This window comes from Rhamphochromis longiceps, linkage group LG7, assembly GCF_057381845.1.
Source record: "Rhamphochromis longiceps isolate RC_006_pf linkage group LG7, R_longiceps_female_GT1.1, whole genome shotgun sequence".
NCBI classification, from domain to species: Eukaryota; Metazoa; Chordata; class Actinopteri; order Cichliformes; family Cichlidae; genus Rhamphochromis; species Rhamphochromis longiceps.
In genome coordinates this window covers 18,461,380-18,479,923 of record NC_140563.1, presented here as the reverse complement: position 1 = coordinate 18,479,923, position 18,544 = coordinate 18,461,380, and positions in this window count along the sequence as shown.

Here is an 18,544-nt window from a genome sequence, read left to right as displayed (position 1 = left end):
ACAGTAGGCTTGTGCAATAAGCTGTAAAGAGGATTAAACATTGCAGAGTCTTAAAAAAAACATAAAAGCAAAAATAAACAGGAACGTCTGTGTTCTCTTCAGAATAAAGCAAACATCAATAAAAATCCCTGTCATATTTGTCATTACAATAAAAACAACCTGAAAAGGTCAAAAATTAGTAGAGTCCTAAACAAACCCTCATTTTAAACCCCTTAAAAAACGATCAGTGTTTTAATTTTCTCAGTGAAGTTGTGCTGACCAAACCATTATTTATTTATGTTTTTTTATATACCTCACCCATTAAACCTGAACCTAGACTCCTGGGGGAAAGCAGCGCCACAGCTACGCACTTATTTACACTGCAGCCTCAGGTGAACAGGGGCATTTTTGTGTCCACCAAATTTGATTTTCTTTGTGCTTTATTTCAATGGTGGTGGCAAGTTATGTTCAAATTACAGAATGAGGTTAGGGGTAATTTCATATGTTTCTATGAGACTGCTTGACTTGAGTACTGCTTCTCCCAAATGGCTACTTGGCAAGTGGTTTTTTTTTAAGTGTGCAGTTTGAATAAAGTGTAATAAAGTTGACTCTTCACTGCAGAGTTGGACATGTTAGCTCTAAAAAGACAGTTCTTATTCTATATAGTGCTAAAAAAGGAAATCTGCAAAAAAAACGTGTCATGGTAACTAATTGATTTCCTTCAATTTTACCCTTCAAAGGTATTTCCTCTGACTGCTAAACATGCAACTCAAACTTTATAATATCTTTAATACATACATACATACGTACTTACATGCATGCACACATTTCTACACAACCTATCAAGCATTTGCTCAAAAATTCTTCATTTCATTACATCTTATAATCTGTATCAAGTGCTACTACATCTATTAACTGTTGCGTTTTACAGCTTTTTATCCATGTTTGCTTTTACTGGAACTTCTTTATATTTTAGCACCAATTAACTTGGGTGCCTCAGGAGCTTTGAGAAAAATATGGCTTTCCATAATCCTTTTAATGATTATAACCTGAATATTCACACAAATCTAGTTTACAAGTAGGAAACTGCTCAAGTAGGAAACATGTGGCTACAATACCTCTGGTATGAAATGAATGAGACTGAACATTATGACTTGTCAAGAGAGGTAAATCCTTGAGGACTTTGAGGGATTGCAGTTAGCTCCAATTTGATTTAATGACAGAAAGAACTGTATTTAAGTCTCAGACAGAAGGATGTGTACAAAAGATGGATGTCACTTGTTAGTCTTAAAAGTGAACACAATGGGAAATTGCCTAAAACCTACATTCTTTCTCAGAAGTTAGTGGAGTTGTATAGAAGTCTATGGGAAAATGACCCTTCACCTTTCTTGGCCTTTGACTGTATGTAAACACAATCACTGGTCAAAAACATGAACATTAAATGCAACATGATGTTATTTGTGGCATTAGAGTCAAAGATTTGACATTAAAGCATGGTTTGCTTTAAGGTGGACATATCACTGACAAGTTCTTATTGACGTGTAGGGTCCTTACGTTCTTCAGTGACATCTACCTCTTGCTTGTCACATTTGCTTTGAAAACACCAAGAAGGCCATCATCAGAACACTCCTCTTAAACCTGAAGTATGTGAGCTACCTAAACAATGGGCGACATCATATATTTCTTTTCCATTAGTACCTTCTCAGGTTGACTTGACTCAAAGTGGTTTTTAGGGTTTTTCATTAGGTAGTAGTACTGGATACCAGGTACTTTTTTAGTATCTGCTCAACAGGCTTCCAAGTAAGTACAGTAGATCCTAAAATGTGATGTCAGCAGACTGCATGACTGCAGGCTGCATGCCTCAGACTGGCCAATCAGTGCCAGTCGCAAACTTTTTTGAAACCAACAAGAGAAATGGCTACACAAAAACCACACCAAGGTCCCTGAGTCTGACAAAAAAAAGCCATAGACTGAGCAACAGGTCTACCATGACCTCGATGTCCTCCAATGTTGTGTTGTGTTTGTGTCTCATGCAAATGACATTTCCATTTGCATGTATCATGCATTCGTTGCTATAACGACACCATGTGCTAGTACTCGTTTGTAATGGAAAAAAGACTGAAACTGAGTCAGGCCAAGTAGGTGCTAGTGGGGAAAAAGGTAATAGTGATGTCAAGGTGGTTTCATACATCAGGTCAAGTGATTCTACTGACCTTAATCTAAGATATTTTAAAATCACTTTATATGGACACATCTGGCAATGCAGGGGCAGAACACTGTCTACAGTGGTCAGGTTAGGCCTGTCAAAAAATGTTTATGTAAATTAATATTAGGTTCGGTGTAGTCATTTACACAGTTGTCTGACAAGCAAAATGATCCCTGGTTCAGTCCCGTCAAGGAGACACAAGTCCCTTTAGAGTTGTGTCATCAGAAGCATCTGGTGTAAAAATCAAACATGTGGCATTACCTGTTGAAGTGACTCTCTTGTAAATACGGGAGAAGCTGAATGTAGCTGAATAGTAGGTTTACTGATGTGTAATGTGTTTCTTTGTGTTTTGCCATCACTCTCTCGTGGGATTCAATGCTGATTTAATGCTTGAGCAGAGCAAAAAAAATACCCCGGAGGACAGCGCAAGTTTAATAGACCTGTTTTTAAATGTTTGGAAATAACTCTCCCCCCCTCACATCTCACCCATTTTGTTCTTATCACAGACATCCCAGAAGCTTCCCCAAAACAAGCCAACATGCAGACACACCTTGTGCCCTCCACTACCCACAATTCTTATCTGCAATGTAAATAAAGGTCCTCGTCCTGTCTGGATGGATTTTTTTTCTCGCTTTGTGAACAAGGCTGGCCAGAGATAAGGAAAGGTCAGAAGAAAAGGGCAGTGCATCTTACACAGGGTAAACAAAGAGTAAATGTCCACATCCAGGATCATGACCCCAATTTGGGATGACAGAGGCTATAGCAGATTTTTGTATTTTACTGATTCTGCATTTTAAGGCTTTTTTGTATTATATTTCTAATTTATTCCTCTATGTTTATTGTTTTCTAATATCTCTCGAATTCACGTATTCTTTCTGACCCGTGTGCTGTTGTAACAAATGAATTTCCCCGGTGTGGGATTAATAGTCTAAATCTATCTGTTTTAAGAAAATGCTGTGTCGTGTTGTTTTTTCAAAAAGAAAAAAAAAGCACGAGTCATTATTGCCTGGTTTACATTTAGGTCAAAAGGGAAGAACATGCCTTTTGTAACAGAAACCTACATTGCATATTAAGCTGCTGACCAAGCTGCTGATTCTGAATTACTCTTCATTCTTCTCATGTCAGTGTAAAAAGTTTCAGGGATGTTTTAAAATTAAAAAATTAATAAAATTGTGCAGACCTATTCACAAACGACCCATATTTATCTGTGCAGAAATCCAACACAAACCCACTGCGTAGCGTAAGGAAATTGTTTTATTTCCCTACACTACACTCCCACTCCCTTATTTTCTTTCTAGGGATCGTGAAGGCAAAGCAAAACATGAACTTTTCGGTTTCAGCTGCCAACTGGAGAAATCAAGTGTAAACACTTGCGCGCCTGTCATTTATTCACATCGTGAGTGGAGAAGCCAGAAAACAATCCAATTAATCTTTGGCAGAGGACAGGGAAGACTGAGTATCATACAGGATAAACACATTAACACACACGCAGGGAGAGAGGAGATATAAACAGTGATTGTGAAGGAAAATGTGCCGTAGAAGCCACCCCTGCACGGTCATGGGACTGGCTGAAATGTTGGCAGGACAGGAATCACTGATCAACTTTGGGAATTCACTTGTAAACACTCGTTATCAGCAGGAGGACAGGAAGGATCAGCTAGAGGTGCCAGACACATGCGAGTGGATGAATGGGCGTGGAGCCTTAGGTCTTTTTAAAGATTACAACCCTGAATGTTTATTTCTACTCTCCATAAAAGTCCCTATAAGAATAATTGGTAACAGTGCAGAAGTTTGTTTTATACACCCTCAGAACCCGCAATCATAAAGTTGTAAGCAGACCTTCAGACAAAGATAAACCATAATTAATTAATGCACAGTGATCCTTGTTTTACTTGTGCTTGTAATATCTTTCTTACTCTATATTTATACTGTCATTACTTTACGTTATGGTACCACATCTTAGTAAGCTGCAGGGGCCACAAACCAAATGAACACCGCTCATAATTGAGATTTCAGTATCCACCACATCTAATGTACACATAACATAGATGCAAAGTGCAAGAGAAGAACCAGCGCCTCCAGAAACTTTACTGGTCCCACTTTTATGTTTCCAAACAAAATGTTATTACTTGGCGCCATGGAAATAAGTGGAGGTAAAAATAGTCACGGTAAAAATAACACATTCCTGCCGAGTGACAGATCGACATTTGCCCATTTAGTCCAAATGTTGCTGGGCTCCCGCGGCTGCGAGGAGAAATATCAGTGGGAGGCACGTTCCCAGAAAAAGGGCCCTTTCTTGTCTGCGTGCTGAAAAGGATAATTGCTCATCTGAGCTCACACAAGATGCCTCTCTCTCGCTCCCTTTCCAATGGCAACATAAACTTCTTCTGCATTCTTGAGGGAAGAGTTATCTTGACCTCGTCTCCCTCTCGCAGGGTGTTTGTGTGTGTAAAGGAAACACTGAGTGTGAGCCTGCATGCAAGTGTGTATAACATATATGCACAAAACGTGCGGTGCATTATACTACGTGTATGAAGTGTGTGTGATATGAATACTGGGGTTGTTTTCAAATAAGAAAACACAATTTGAGCTTTTCTGGAGCGGGTGAGTTGTGTGGGAGAAGAAGAAGAAGAGTTTGGTAGTGGTGATGGAGTTTAAAAGAGTAATGGGTGGGGGGATTGGGGTGGTTGTGGTGGTGGTGGACTTCACTAGTGTTTGGATATTTGTGAGTCAGACTTAAGCAATGAGGGAGTAACAGAGGCCATGAATGAGAGAGCTTATTTATGCGGGTCGGCGGCCTCCCGTTTAACCCCTTCAGCCTTCTCCGCTTTGCACAGGAAGTAGCCGTTCCACCCGTGGCCGAGGCTGACTGAAAGACAAATGACGTGTGTGGGAAAGGAAGTTTAACACGCCGCCAGTGGGATGAAAACCTTTCATAGTTTAGCGATGCAGAAGGCTCAGTGCAAAAAGGCCCTCCAATGATTCTTATGTTTACAATGGGGATGCAAAGCCTTCGTTTTGTCACACTAGCTGCACAACACGTTTATCTTCACCCACACAAGGTAGAGGTTAATTAGAGTAAGATTGTCTTCCTATAACGAAACGCTATGCTTTGCGGAAGGGAAACTAGATCAGGACTGAAACTCTAAACTGTCTTTGACATTTCACCGAGAGCCAACTGTGCCGAAGGAAGCCTTGGCCCTTGCAGCGTTGCATGCACACAAATTGCTTTTTCCTGTTTTTGCAGCTGCTTTATTGAGATAAAATTCCAGATAAAAGAGCCGTTTGAGGATGTGAATTAGATGAAGGAAAATACCATGTCTAAATACCGTATGCACACCTGGTGTACCTTAGTCACAACTTTCTCAGTGTTGAAGCTTTGAGTAAAAATTCAAAAGGTAATTGAATTGTCAGATTTGCAATGATGCGCAGAGATTGTGTTGTAATGAGAAGATGAAAGTTTACAAACAAACCATTACTGTTACTAATTTTAACGCTACTATTTTAAGCCAGAAAACACCCTGTTAAAAGCTTTTGGTATTAAAAACAACAAAAATAACATGGAAAAAATATTCCAAATGGACAATGTTGATAAGTCTTTTATTGAATTTATTTTTGAATATATCTACCTCCAATCGATGGAGGTTAATTTAATTCAGTTTAATTGATGGAGAGACGAAACGAGATCTGTAATGCTTGGATGAGTCTGCATTATTGCCAGAAAAAGGAATCTGTTGGTATGTTAATCTTCAGACCACATTGGCTATCTAATTGAGTGGTTTTTAATGTAGAAATTCAGTATTGGGTACATTTATGTGAGAAATGGTTACTGAGAATGCATTAACACTACTGTCATTTTCATGGATATGGAAAGCTAACACAGCTTTGGCTCTTTGCAAGCATCTGCACAGACAGCACGCTAACGCAAAGCTTGCAAAGAACCCAGGGGGACGTTAAAGCTACATGAATGCTGACCCCGGCCCAGCAGCCAGAGCCCGATCTTCAACAGCTAACAAAAGCAGTGATGAGCAGTCAGGCTTGAAGACTGTGTTTCTACCTCATCATATTTTACAGGAAATTCAGTGTGAAGTCTTTGGGCTGGTTTTCAACTTTGTTGTGTGTTGTTCTGTGTTCATACCTAAAAAATAAAGAATCAATAATGAGTCCTCATTAGAATACAGCTTTGTGGCGATGTGTGGGACTGTAGCCTAAGGTTTATTTTGATAAATGGTAATTATGTGACAATGCATAATGCATTACATTTAAGAAAAGTAATGAGCAAACAGCCCCAACACTGAGTCATCTATTTTCAAAAGGTTATATTTAAGTACTGACGCGGTTGCTACTTACCAGCAACCACGTGAAGCTCCAGAATGCCCTCTTTCTAACAGTTCATGTTTCAGTCATTACCGGTGAACGGCTGCAAAATGAAAACACTTTAAATAAGGTGATTCTTTCTGATACACCCAGCAGACATATATCATTTGTAAGAAGACAATTAAAAGATGCGTGGAAATGTATACATAATGTTGCTATTTGTTTTCAGATCAGGTACTACACAGAATATATATAATTTGTAAAAATGATTCCATGATCCTTGAACCCTACGCAGTTTGTATGCCAAGTTCCATCCAGATTGATTGGAATGTCTAGGAGGACTTAACATACGTTATAACCATTATAGTAAGGAAATACAACACCACTGTTCATATAATTATTAATACTGCTTTGCTTGCAAACTACAGACACTAGTTGTAATTTGGTTCTACAGATTCTTGGTCTGATTCTTGTTACCCATGGGCCTTTTTTTTTCCTGACGTGTCAATTTGAGCTCTGTTCTATGTTCAGATGACCTGACCTTGAAACTACAAGCTGCTATGCCTGCAGGGTTTAGGGTTATTCGGAGTTTGAATAAACTTCTGACAGAGTTTAGACGGATGAGCTTTACATTGACTCACAGAGTGATTCAACAGAGTCCAAACCACACAAAGTCTGGAAGTGGGATAAAAACAATGATATCAAAAGATTGTCTGCTCGCTCTCTGACACCCCCTCCTGCCACACAGATTGTAAGGAGGCCATCTGCCCTCTGTAAACACACCAGGACTTCACTGTCTGAGGGCAGAATGTCTGGAATGCGCCTTTGTGGTCAGCAGGCCCGGGAACCAGTCATTTGGCTAGAATTGCTTCCGAAGTCTAGCAACAAAGGCATCCTGGTTCGCCTCTCACCTTTGTAACGTTCTCCTTGAACCAAGCCTGAGGAATTTCCACCTCAGAAGTTTTGATTCTGACCTCTGGGTCAGCCAGTTGGGGACCACCATCGTACAAACATATCAGCTCTCATATTGTCCAAAGGGTTCATATTTTGGTTCTCAACATTGCGAGGAGCATATTTTGCGATAGCGCCTCAACATCACCTCAGAGGAATGTCTGTCAGTTCACTAATCTTTCCCACCCTGCTCGGTGCATAGTTCACCACTATAGCGTGTCATTAGCGTATGAAAGATTTCTGTTTTGAAAAGAGGTGCGGGAAGCATGTGTGCGTTACTTTCTTTGATCTTGTCAGGTACTGAGTTTCTCAGTAAATGGTTTGAGTGGTCAGAGGTACCAGTTATGGCAGCTGCCTGGTAATCACAGAGTAATTGTTTTCTTAGGAATAGTAGAAGTTTGAGTAAAAAAAAAAAAAAGTGAAAATCACTTTGAATAAAGCAAAACATACATATTTCCATGAATGTCTAACAATTTTTTAAAGAAACACCCTCTCCTTCTCTAACCACCACACTGCAAACCACAACCGTGTCCTCTAAAGCTCCTCCACCCATTTACCCTTGTTTACCCATTTTAAACCTTTTCATATTCCTCATCTACAAAAAAGCAAGAAACGTAACATTTTTCTTTTGCCACCCTCTTCTCCAGTTTATATATATTGTGTCTCAGTTGATTTTAGCGTACCGATGACAAGCTTTTCTATCTTTTTTCATCAACAGCCTCCACAAATGGATATTCTTTAACATCACTTTCTTATTTTCTCTTGCTTCCATCATTCCTTTCTCCTTCCTCACAACATTTTTTTTTCTTTTTGTAAATTTCACCTCAACCCTCCCACCCTCCGTTGCGTGCGATGAAGAAAAGTATACTCTTTCATCAAGCCTGCACAAGTGGGTGGAGGAGGGGGTCAGAATTAAGGCGGGAGGTGGCGGCGGGCTGCTGGGATAGATCCACTTTCAAAGCACTATCTTTTCATTTGTTTTCATTCTGCATTTCATTGCTGTTTAGGTGGAAGGGAAAAGGAGAGAGGGGGGGGGAAAGGGAAACCATACACGTGCTCAAGCATACTGAAGAACGGCCCGGATGGCCGTCACTCATAAAGGGAATCTTTCAGGGACGACTCACCAGCCTGTCTACCATGTTAAGACAAGACAGCCCGACTGCCAACTCCCCCCCCCCCTCCCCCCTCCCAACTCTAACAAACTGCAGCTGCCAGAGGGAGATTTTTATCTTTGCCTGGGAGAAAAAAGTTCAAACTCCCATCCCAAATGTCACCATAAATGAGAATCAAGTGGGACTCACCTGTGGTCACAAAGTAGTTGCTTTTATTTGAAATTCAACCCCACCAAAAGAACTCCCCTACCCCTCATCTCAGGAGGAAATATAGCCCCTAATGTCTGAGTATGCTGTTCCTCTTTTCTCATATCAATTCAAGAGGCACGTATTTATCCAGTGGCTACTTTTAATCCCCTTCATCATGTGAAGAACTCACAGTTGTCTTCAACCCCACAAGCATGCCTGAGACATGCTTTTTACTTATCTGGTGGAATCTCTTGTCAGTCACATACTGTTGTAAAAGCATGTGAGGAAAGGAGGGATGAGATAGAAGAGTGGCGGGCGTAAGGATGAGAAGGGAAGGGGAAAGGGTCAGTGCTCCGAGAGCGATTACCTCAGTGGTTAGCACTTCATTACCTCGTGTCTCATGTTGTTTTATGTGCAAGGTTGTGTCTTAGGTGGGCTGTAATGGGATAGTGAATGTCAGGCCACACATACTCCTGGGAAGTTTTTTCCCCTTCCTCCTTTTAAAGGGAGACAACAGTAGATGGACCACCCTGACAAGGATTAATGTAGACAGGCAGATAGGTTTTGCTGCCAAGTTACCTGAATGTGCTGAAGGTTCAGCGAGGTCATATAAACATGGTAATTCTGCTGATATATGGTCATATGTGCTGTAGATGTGCTGAGCCAAATAGCCATAATGCACTGTGTGTGCAGGTCCATGCAGCCAAAACATGACGCTGGGTGAATTTCTTACTGTCTGAAAAGCTAAATGAGAGTAAAAGCTTTTTTTTAGAAAAACAAAAAAACTTAAATAGAGTGCTTTTGGTCATGCATGTCAACTCTGTTTGGCTGCAAATGTTAAGTACTAAGGTACATTTAGTAAGATGTTAAGGCACATATTCTACCTGGTGATTGTCAGTCATGTGATGTCTTTAAACAAAGACCAAATCTTCAAAATGTGGAGTTTTATCAAGCACCACACTCCCCCCACCTCCGTGTGAAAAGGGCACTTCTGGAGAGCAGTGGAGGAAGAGGAAGCAGGACACAGAGTCCACACCCATGCTCCTATCAGTCACTGTAAAGTTAGTTTGAGGATAGACAGTCAGCTGGCACAGGTGATAAAGCTCTGTGAAGAGCTAACAGAGAGGCAATGGTGAGAAAGTGTACATTTGCTATACGGGGCTTTCAAACTGGTGTATTTGTAGAATACAATACTGCTTTTGCTGGTGAAGCAGCAGTAGAACAAAATAGCCTGGGAGTTTCCTTGGTAGATTTTTGGGGGAATTCAAATTCACATGAAAGAAAAAACTGGATAGGTCGAAAACGACAGAGGGGAAACAGCTATGAATGGAAAGAGACGAAAAACTGAAGGAGAGGAAAGAGAAAGTTTAATCACAGAAACACTGACCCATAAAGAAGGAGAAGCAGACACAAGTGGAAACCAGAGGAATGTAAGCCAGCTGGGGGATACATCCATCCGTCCAGCTCTTTCTGCTGTATTTCTACTTAAAGCTATGGGCGAATTTGATTCGGGTGGGGGTTGGTAGAAGAAAGTCTCTGAAACAAAAGCCAAATTGAAGGATGGGCTAAAACCAGCAGCGCTAAAACCCTGCGGCCAGGGTATTCAATCCCCGAGTAGCCAGGCGGGACTTGGCTTCTCAGCCATTGCCTTGGCCTTTCACACCCTAGAGAGACACAGCTCTCATACAGAGTCCTTTAATTACCTGACTGGCCAGTTAGTTGGACGGCTTGGCCACGGCGCCTCACAGGCTTCCCTCTCAGTCTCATTTCTTTCCTCTGCGCAGCCTAGATCCAGCCTGACCGTACTGGAGCTAAACCCACATCCCCTTATTAGGAGCCAGGACCAATTAGCTACATCCATGCTTACATTGCTGACTGTTCACTTTTCATACTTGATTATGTACATCCTAATACTAATAAGAGCAAGATATTTTGTGATGGGAATTTTTTATCAGCAGCTTCAGGACTGGCACTATGTGGAGTTCACTGATTTACAATCAAAGCATTACATCCCATAGAGGCATTTCCTCATCCGGGCTTCTAAAGAAGCAAAGAGTGCATTAAGATGTTTAAGATTTGGATGCATCCCATTGTGTTATTTTCACACCCATTCATGCCCTAATCTTTTGGCCTGAAAACCATTCACTAAGTGGAAGAAATTGTGCTGCTATTTCAAAGGACAGGGTTTATTTTTATTAAAGTTGATGCATGTGAAATGCACCCGTCAGACTGTGGCCTGGGGGACTGCATCTACAGAGCAATGATTTACTGGAATGGAAGTAGCAGCATTGCTCTAAATAACCTCTGTAATTTTTGAATGTTTGGGTGATAAAGCCCCCACCCAAAACTTCTGCAGTACAGTCGAGTGAATCTCTTCCAGAGCTCAGCAGTTCAGGAATGCATATAATGAACATATTATATTATATTTTATCATAGTTTATTGTCTCTGCTTGGGCTATGCTTTCAAGTAAATTGTTTAGCCCAGTCCATTTATGTCACTGAGTGGCATGCTGCAGTATGCCTCTCGGAAAGGCCCAGCTCAAGCGGATCTCTGCAATCATGAGCAACAGGTGGGCTTGGACGGCATTCTTTTGACTGCAAACAATTTTGCCTTGAAACCCCTTAAGCCTGATCCAAGACAGGAAAAACTTCCCATTAGTGCTGCTTATTTTCTTTTCACAGACCACACGCACAAGCAAGCACACACAAACACAGAAATTGTAAGCAAGGCAGCATTGCATTGATTTTTATTCATTTCCTGGAGACTCAACAAACTTTAAATACAATCGTGACACGCCTACGTTTAACCCTAACCTTTACTTTAAAGAGTTGGTTCAGCATTTTGGAAGATATGCTGAACTCTGAATTTATTAAGAAAACTGATATAACTTTCATGGCCATCCCTGTGGTACTGATATCAGATCTAGTTTGTTTCTATTATCTAAGTTCGGTATGTAGCCTATATAAATTGTGTTAAATAAACTACTTTTTGGAAATGAAAAGCACGCCTCAAATATGCACTATGAAAAATGTCTGAACCTTTTTCTGGTGACTGTGCCATAGCAGACTTAAACAACAGACGGACGCAAAGTCCTACAGAGACAGGCATGTTTACATTCCAGGTCTCCCTTAAAAAGCACTTTCAAAATACACAAAATGCTGAGAGGTGTGCTTTGTTGTATTAACTTATTATTGTCTAAAGTAAAAAATCACAGTGACTTTGTGTCAGATTAGTGAGGATTCATCTCATACTTCATGAGACACTACTCTCACACTGCTAAACATTATATTTTTAAAGCATCGGTACTGGTATCGGCAACGCTGGCTCATTACCGAGTAAATAAGTAAAGCACAGCACTAACCACCAGCAGCCATTCAGCTAAGCCCATAAGTAAAAAAGGGGGAAAAGGCCAGGTAGGATCAAATCTGCTCACCAGCACCTTAATATAATGAGTAAATTTAAACAGTTTTCTAAATTAAAACAGGGGGTATATTGTAAGATGAAAGGCTTTCGGGGCCAACAAAACAGTATTTACATGTATATGAATATTAAATTAATTATGAGGTGAAAAAATATTATTGGATGAAAACTGTTGGCTAAGTTAAGTCATGGGTCATCACCCGCTAAAACTAGTGTGAGCAACTTTCTAGGACATTACAAGGGTTAAATCTCACATTTATACTTCAGATTTTATACAAAGTTACAGCTACACTGAGTTAACTGGTCTCCCTCGTGTTTCCAGTCTTTGTGTTAAGCTAAGATTAAACATGAAAGTGGTGTCAAACTTCTCATCCAGCACGAGACCAGATGGGGAAAGTTCTCTATCCTTCAAAGCTTGTTTTATTACATGCTTTCAAAGTCAAAGTCAAAGTCAAAGTCAGCTTTATTGTCAATTCTGCCACATGTACAGGACATACAGAGAATAGAAACTACGTTACTCTCAATCCCTAGATAAAATAGCAAATGAACATTTAAATATAAGAGTGATTAAAAATGCAAGTAAAATAATTAAAAAGTAAAATTTAAATAAATAAATACAATACAATTTTTACATATAACAAGAAAGCTATACAATATACAATATAATGAGTAAATGACATTGAGTGCAAACCAGGCAGAGTAGTGCAAATGGGCAAATAGTGCAAATGGAGATTTGGTAATGTACGGTAAGAGATAGTGTAACAACAAAGTCTTATGAGGTAGTGGCAGTCCAATGCTCCACAAAGTGACTGGTAACTGGTGCAGGCCAGTGAGTGAGTTAGAGAGTGTGTGTGTGTGTGTGTGTGTGACAGAGTTCAGTAGGACCGTGGAGGATTATGGACCGTGGATTATGCATCATGAGCACTAGGGCACATGTATAGATAAACACAAAAAAACGCCTTTGTGTTAAAAGACTGAGAAAATTGCTCTTTTTGCTGGAGCTTTGAGTTCCTGCTGGAGAAAGAATGAGCTCCAGCTACAGTGGGCTTAAAGTTGTAATCAGAGCCCTGAGCCATCCACCCTGTGCTGGGACTCTGGAGTGGTTTGAGAGTGGGCCAGACATTCCTGAAGAGAACGCCGCCCAGACACCCAGCAGCAGCCAGTCAGCAACAAATTCCAGAATAGAACTGCCGCTAAAAATAGCCATCTGGACAGGAGAGGGATGAAGAACGGGGTTAGCGGAGGGGGCCGCTGGATGGAGGATGAGCGATAGAGGAGTGGAAGCTGAACAGGAAAGGAGGGTGGTTTATTCCATTCCATATCCAGTCACAATGTTATCTCAGCAGAGCAGAGGAAAAGGAGTCCTGCGGAGATTTGAGTTAGAAACCTTTCAGAAAGACTGAGAAAGAATGAACCTTCGCCTATAAAAATGTGCACATGCGAGTGCGCTCAGGCATTTGTGTGTATGAGGTCGCGATAAAGCGTGGAAAGTGGCCTGTCAGACTGTTATTTCTAAAACAATGTGTCAGCTAACCCAGGGAACACATGCTCCACTGTACTCAGGACTTTCTTCAGGCCTGGCCCTGTGTTTATTTTTCCTGCAATGAAAGGGCAGCTCAGTTTACAACAGCCACCTTAGACCTTCACTGGTGAACATCCTGCCTGCAACAGCCGTCAGATGCGCCAATACAATGCTGTTTTGTTTTTTTTTGGCCACCATTCCCCCCCCCCCAAAAAAAAAAACTTCATATGAAGCCATTTATTCCAGAGACAAAAGGAGTTGTAAAATGATTTGGAGTGCATGTAAATTCTCCAGCTTTCATGTCTCAAATCCCTCTGCGTGTGACGGCTTTTATCAGTTGCAGCTCGAGGGGGCTGCAGAGGGAGAGGAATCTTTTCAAATCAGCGCCTCAAGCTAGGGGTAGAGAAAAGCTTATATCCTTCAACATTATGCAGACGTCCATAACTGCTGGGCAAAAAGTTGGGGTCTTGCTAAAAGACCAAATGGATGGGGGATTGGGGAGGGGTCTGTGGGGTGCTTTGGAAAGTGTAGTTGTAGGTCTCCACCGATAAACCCTCACACCCCGCCCTCCAGGGGCAAACATGCTCACCTTCTAGAGATGAAGGGAGGAGGGTAAAGGAGGGAATAGTTCAGAGAGCCTAGCAGCTGGACTTTATTTAGGGGTCGAAAAGTGAACCAGAAATTGTTCTGAAGACATAAAAAAAAATCCTTTTGAAACTCAGATCATATCAATATCAGAGGCACAGCTGTTGAGGTTTCAAAGGTTTTCTTTCTTTTTTTTCATTCCACCGTCTGTATTGGTTTTTGTATATGACTGACACTTAATTACTGTAAGGATTCAAATTGTTGCATAATTACGCCATCATTGTTTTCCCTATTGTATTGCATAGTCTTTAACTTAGACAACTGGAATTTGCATTCAAACAAAAAAACAAAAAACAGGCCTGTGGTTGTTCCAGAAACAATTAGCTTCCTCCTTCTGAGAAAGCTTCCCAAAAGAAACAATGACCTTAGACAATGATTGATGCAATTTTCTGAAGTTTACTGTCAGCATGAAAAAAATGCGTATTGATGTAGGAGGGATTTATAAATAGAAGGTTTAACTCCTGCTTTTATAGCTCAGACTTGCTTACAAAGAAAATTTCAGACTTAGAACAACAGTTTCAGTGTGTGTGTGTCTGTGTGTGAGGATCCTGCCCTGTACTGTAGAAGTATGTATGTATTTTTTTTCATCTTCCAGTGCCTGCAGCTTGTGTCTGGCCAGCACGAGCGAGGGGTAAAGTCCTACTCATCAATACCAAAGCCATGAAAGGCTTGCAGAGTTTCCAACTACCCACCCACTCCCGCTTGCAAAATGTGGATCAAATTAACCCAGCAGCAGCAATGTTCTCCCTTGACAATCAACTGAGTCTCCAAGTCCTAAAAACAGACACTCTTGTTTCTTCCCTGAGCCAGACATGAACTGTGTACTCCATGTTGTCTGGTGTTATTGTGACTCTGTCAATTTTCAACTGCCCCCCACCCCCCACCCCTCCAAAAGGCTACTACACAGATAGTGACATTAATGCATCCAGAGCATTTCAGACTTTAGTGTTCTTGTGCAATTTGGGAAACTGGGTTTTGCACCTCTACCTGCTCCCATGCCTGTGTTCATAATGCTGAAACTAACTATAGTAAGTTCATTTCATTGGTGTTGTTTGTTTAGGTTTTCTAGAAATGAGTGAAATCTTGGCATATAAAATGGTGACACCATGCACCTACAGGGAGTGCAGAATTATTAGGCAAATGAGTATTTTGTCCACTTCATCCTCTTCATGCATGTTGTCTTACTCCAAGCTGTATAGGCTTGAAAGCCTACTACCAATTAAGCATATTAGGTGATGTGCATCTCTGTAATGAGAAGGGGTGTGGTCTAATGACATCAACACCCTATATCAGGTGTGCATAATTATTAGGCAACTTCCTTTCCTTTGGCAAAATGGGTCAAAAGAAGGACTTGACAGGCTCAGAAAAGTCAAAAATAGTGAGATATCTTGCAGAGGGATGCAGCAGTCTCAAAATTGCAAAGCTTCTGAAGCGTGATCATCGAACAATCAAGCGTTTCATTCAAAATAGTCAACAGGGTCGCAAGAAGCGTGTGGAAAAACCAAGGCGCAAAATAACTGCCCATGAACTGAGAAAAGTCAAGCGTGCAGCTGCCAAGATGCCACTTGCCACCAGTTTGGCCATATTTCAGAGCTGCAACATCACTGGAGTGCCCAAAAGCACAAGGTGTGCAATACTCAGAGACATGGCCAAGGTAAGAAAGGCTGAAAGACGACCACCACTGAACAAGACACACAAGCTGAAACATCAAGACTGGGCCAAGAAATATCTCAAGACTGATTTTTCTAAGGTTTTATGGACTGATGTAATGAGAGTGAGTCTTGATGGGCCAGATGGATGGGCCCGTGGCTGGATTGGTAAAGGGCAGAGAGCTCCAGTCCGACTCAGACGCCAGCAAGGTGGAGGTGGAGTACTGGTTTGGGCTGGTATCATCAAAGATGAGCTTGTGGGGCCTTTTCGGGTTGAGGATGGAGTCAAGCTCAACTCCCAGTCCTACTGCCAGTTTCTGGAAGACACCTTCTTCAAGCAGTGGTACAGGAAGAAGTCTGCATCCTTCAAGAAAAACATGATTTTCATGCAGGACAATGCTCCATCACACGCGTCCAAGTACTCCACAGCGTGGCTGGCAAGAAAGGGTATAAAAGAAGAAAAACTAATGACATGGCCTCCTTGTTCACCTGATCTGAACCCCATTGAGAACCTGTGGTCCATCATCAAATGTGAGATTTACAAGGAGGGAAAACAGTACACCTCTCTGAACAGTGTCTGGGAGGCTGTGGTTGCTGCTGCACGCAATGTTGATGGTGAACAGATCAAAACACTGACAGAATCCATGGATGGCAGGCTTTTGAGTGTCCTTGCAAAGAAAGGTGGCTATATTGGTCGCTGATTTGTTTTTGTTTTGTTTTTGAATGTCAGAAATGTATATTTGTGAATGTGGAGATGTTATATTGGTTTCACTGGTAAAAATAAATAATTGAAATGGGTTTATATTTGTTTTTTGTTAAGTTTCCTAATAATTATGCACAGTAATAGTCACCTGCACACACAGATATCCCCCTAAAATAGCTAAAACTAAAAACAAACTAAAAACTACTTCCACAAACATTCAGCTTTGATATTAATGAGTTTTTTGGGTTCATTGAGAACATGGTTGTTGTTCAATAAAAACATTATTCCTCAAAAATACAACTTGCCTAATAATTCTGCACTGCCTGTAATACTAGTGTAACTGATGCTAAGTCCCTGGTGTGTCTAGTGAGTCACACTTAGGATATGTTTTATACAAATAACATAGATCAGTGGTATTCAGTAGTGCACTGTGCTCCTATAGATGGAGCACAAACATGCAAAAGACGCTCCATTGGACGCTTGCATAACATTACATTATAATCCTGTAAGAAAATAAAGATTTATAGAACATATAGATGTGATTTTGGTCATTTTTAAAAAATTGATATTGGTGTTTATTTTTAATGTGAGTCTAATTACCTCTATATATCGCATGTTTTATAAGTGGCACCACCAGTACTTCTTATGCTATTTTTTCCACTTCCTATGACATATTTACAATTTATATTTCAATGTCTTTTGTTTTCAGTGGATCTACGCTTCACTGCTATTGCTGTTTTCTTTCACAAATAACTCTAAGTGGTACCCAGACAGTTGATTGTGATGTTTCTGTTGATCGACAGTTCATTTGGCTGTATTTTTTTCCAGCAAGAGAAATATTTCTTCACACATTCACGGATTTACTTGGATGAGTGATGAAATGTTTCTCCTGCTGAAAACTAGGATTTCCTTACCTCGGTTATTGAGCAAGCATCAGAAACCCAAAGTGAGCTTGATATTCACCTAAAAACTGTCTGTCTTTTCTCTTGCATTGCCTCAACTCTTTACTGAAACAGGAAAATTGTTGCTTTGACAAACTATCAAGCAGAAACTGTATTATGGTGTGAATATACTTGATTCAGTGTTTATGCGTGAGCTTAAATATTTTAAGGTGAGCATAGTGCATGTTTAGCCCCATTATCTCACTGGAGATTCTCACTCTGATTTCAGCAGAATCCTCAGTTGTGCCATGTTAAAGCAGTTTCAAATCCTGTGAATCAGTTTCTCAAGTCCTTTGATGTATGTATTATAGTTGTGACGAGTATGTCTGTGTCTTGTATCTTTATATATATATACAGACTTTTTGGATTTTTTTTCCAAGTCTGCTGGATTAAAAAAAGACAATACTATTCGCTAAGCATGTAATGTCAACACTTTTGTCACACAGTTACCCAGAGGATTTGTTTTATATGCATTTCCTCCACATTTTCAGGTAAGCCAGCCCTGCATTTGGCATGATTTGCCTTATTGGTGTACAAAGATCGTCAACATGTGGCGAGTCCTCGTTCACTGTTAAAGATTCACAGATCTGGGACATCAGGTAACAGATTTTACTGTCATGGTTTTATATTTGTTCTACTGCTTGCTTGTCAAAGGTGAAGCAGATGGTCTCATCTAATACGGGTTTTTGTGGCATAAAGAGACAAAAGAGCAGAGAAAGTCAAGAAAAAAAGGCATGCAAGAAACTCATTTTGGTTGTGACCATGATGGACAGCAAATGATAACCTTCATACCACAAGTATGTCTGTTTCTGTCTGCGCGTCAACCCAAATCAGCTGGAAACAAAAGCTATCAGTGTCTAGTTGGCAAAACAAGAGGCCGCATAGCTTGAGCTCACACTTGCGTTTCCG